Here is a 3,482-nt window from a genome sequence, read left to right as displayed (position 1 = left end):
AAGAGCAGTGCGGAGCAGGGGGAAAGGGGGTGTTCCTGAGGGCAGGGTGTGGAGGGGACAGTGGAAGCGCCATTACGCAGCTTCCTATATGTCATCTGGCCTCTCCCCACCCCTGCTCCGAGGTGCCCTGGCTAGACAGCTGGAATTGGCTGTCTAGCCGAAAATGCAGGGTGGCCAGCATGCAGAGAAGATCCCCTGTGCTCTCTGCCTGCCCTGCATTGGATAGTCGGTTGTCTCCAAATTCAGAGGTGGCTGACTATCCCCATAGGATTACGCTCTTAATGCTTTTATAGATTTTTAATATTGCCTGTAGTTTTTTGATTTATATTTGTCAGTGGCAATGAGACTGGCCCATGGGCCAGTGTGCAGTTCTCCATCCTTGCTATATGAGATACTGGACCAGAACTTTGATTTATACCACATGACTGTTAAATGTCAAATGCAAAATTGTGGAGAGACTTTGACAAAGATGTCACCTGTAAATTTGTATCTGTAAATGTAGAACACCACATATAAACTGAGGTCTTTTAACTGTTGGAAATTCTAATATCTGACTAGCAGAAGCTTTAATCTCCTATTTAATCTTTGACAAAGATGTCACCTGTAAATTAGTAAATCATGATAAACTGCAAAGCACTGTTTTCCATCACTTAGGTTAGGCTCTCCTGATAGCAATTTCACTTCTTTGATTAGCTCGCCATACACAGTGTTGGTCTGAAAATGTAAAGGCCAGTGTGACATGGGACAAAATAAACTGATCTCACTTGATAAAAACTGGCAGAATGACCCACATGATTCTTTAGTAAGTTTTTAAGCTGCTGAGACAGATTGGGCTGTGTGGTAAAATTTTTATTATTATTTATTTATTTCATTTCTATATGGCCCAATAGCCGAAGCTCTCTGGGCAGTTCACAAAAATTAAAACCACAAGGTACAGCATAAAACAATATAAAATATGACAGCTTAAAACTCCAATATAAAAGTACAACCAGAACAAAATCTAGCAGCAATGCAGAGATTTAAAATACTGATTTAAAACAGCAGAGCTAAAAGACTAGAACGCTAAAATGCTGGGAAAATAAAAAGGTCTTCACCTGGTGCTGAAAGGAGTACAAGGACAACACCAGGTGAACCTCTCTAGGGAGCTCATTCCACAGCTGGGTTGTCAGAGCAGAAAAGTCCTCTTCCTAGTAGCCACCTCCTGTGAAACAAAATTACCTAACGTTTCCCTATGCTGTAGAGATGTTAAATATAAATGGATATCTGTCTATCCATCCTGATTTTCCACACTAGATCTGAAACATCTGTAATACATCAGTTTCCAAAAACCTGCAATTAACAAATCTATGAGCCATTGTTTCTGATTTAGCATTTATGTTGGAAGGACAGTGTATCTCCATTTATTAAAGTTCTTTGAGTTACCTCTGTTACAAACAGCCATATCATCAGTCTACATGGAGACTAAATGGAGACTCAGTGACGATATGGATTGACATGTTTTTCAGATAGGATTCTAAAGATGCAAATTATTGTAGTGGAATCACTGGAATCATAGAACTGAGAAAAAACACAAAGATAATCTAATCCAACATCCTGTTGTTGTTCAGTCGTTCAGTCGTGTCCGACTCTTCGTGACCCCATGGACCATAGCACGCCAGGCCTTCCTGTCCTGCGCTCTCTCCCGGAGCGTGCTCAAGTTCATATTCATTGCATCAGTGATGCTATCTAGCCATCTCATCCTCTGCCGTCCCCTTCTCCTTTTGCCTTCAGTCTTTCCCTGCATCAGGGTTTTTTCCAGAGAGTTTTCTCTTCGCATTAGGTGGCCATAATACTGGAGCTTCAGCTTCAGGATCTGTCCTTCCAATGAGCACTCAGGGTTGATTTCCTTTAGGATGGACTGATTTGACCTCCTTGCAGTCCAGGGCACTTGTAAGAGTCTTCTCCAGCACCACAGTTCGAAGGCATCAGTTCTTCAGTGCTCAGCCTTCCTTATAGTCCAGCTCTCACAGCCATACATTACTACTTGGAAAACCATAGCTTTGATTATACGAACCTTTGTCGGCAAGGTGATGTCTCTGCTTCTTACTATACTGTCTAGGTTGGCCATAGCTTTCCTCCCAAGGAGCAAGCGTCTTTTAATTTCATGGCTACAGTCACCGTCTGCGGTGATCTTGGAGCCCAAGAAAGTAAAATCTGTCACTGCTTCCATTTCTTCCCCTTCCATATGCCAGGAAGTGATGGGGCCAGATGCCATGATCTTAGTTTTTTTAATGTTGAGTTTCAAACCAGCTTTTGCACTCTCCTCTTTCACCCTCAACAAGAGGCTCTTTAGACCCTCTTTGCTTTCTGCCATTAGGGTGGTATCATCTGCGTATCTGAGGTTATTGATAATTCTCCTGGCAATCTTAATTCCGACCTGTGATTCATCCAACCCGGCGTTTCTCATGATGTACTCTGCATATAAGTTAAATAAGCAGGGCGACAATATACAGCCTTGTCGCACTCCTTTCCCAATTTTGAACCACTCGGTTGTTCCATGTCTGGTTCTTACTGTTGCTTCTTGACCCTCGTACAGGTTTCTCAGGAGACAGTTAAGGTGGTCTGGTACTCCCATCTCTTTAAGAATTTGCCAGAGTTTGTTGTGATCCACACAATCAAAGGCTTTAGCGTAGTCAGTGAAGCAGAAATAGACGTTTTTCTGGAATTCTCTCGCTTTCTCCATGATCCAGCGAAAGTTGGCGATTTGATCTCTAGTTCCTCTGCCTCTTCGAAACCCAGCTTGTACTTCCGGTAGTTCTCGGTTCACATACTGCTGAAGCCTAGCTTGTAGGATTTTGAGCATAACCTTGCTGGCATGTGAAATGAGCGCAATTGTGCGGTAGTTTGAACACTCTTTGGCATTGCCCTTCTTTGGAATTGGAATATAAACTGACCTTTTCCAGTCTTGTGGCCACTGTTGAGTGTTCCAAATGTGTTGGCATATTGAGTGCAGCACTTTAACAGCATCATGTTTTAGGATCTTAAATAGCTCAGCTGGAATACTGTAATCTCCGCTAGCTTTGTTGTTAGTAATGCTTCCTAAGGCCCACTTGACTTCCCTCTCTAGGATGTCCAGCTCAAGTTCAGTGACCGCACTGTCATGGCTATCAGGGACATTCAGATCTTTCCTGTGTAGTTCTTCTGTGTATTCTTTCCACCTCTTCTTAATCTCATCTGCTTCTGTTAGGTCCCTGCCTTCTTTGTCCTTTATCATGCCTGTCTTTGCACAAAACGTTCCCTTGATATCTCCGATTTTCTTGAAAATCTGCTACTAATACATCCTGGATTTTAAGCACAGGCCATCCAGCCTGTGCTTTAAAACATCTAATGGAGAGTCCACCACTTTCTGAGGCAGTCTGTTCCACTGTTAAACACCTCATTCCATCTGGAAGTTCTTCCTACTGTTTAGTCCAAATCTCTTTTCTGTAATTTGAATCCATTGG

Source organism: Heloderma suspectum, chromosome 3, assembly GCF_057233095.1.
Source record: "Heloderma suspectum isolate Gila_16-S chromosome 3, 16-S_ref, whole genome shotgun sequence".
Taxonomy (NCBI): Eukaryota; Metazoa; Chordata; class Lepidosauria; order Squamata; family Helodermatidae; genus Heloderma; species Heloderma suspectum.
Note: the sequence above shows the minus strand (reverse complement) of the source record.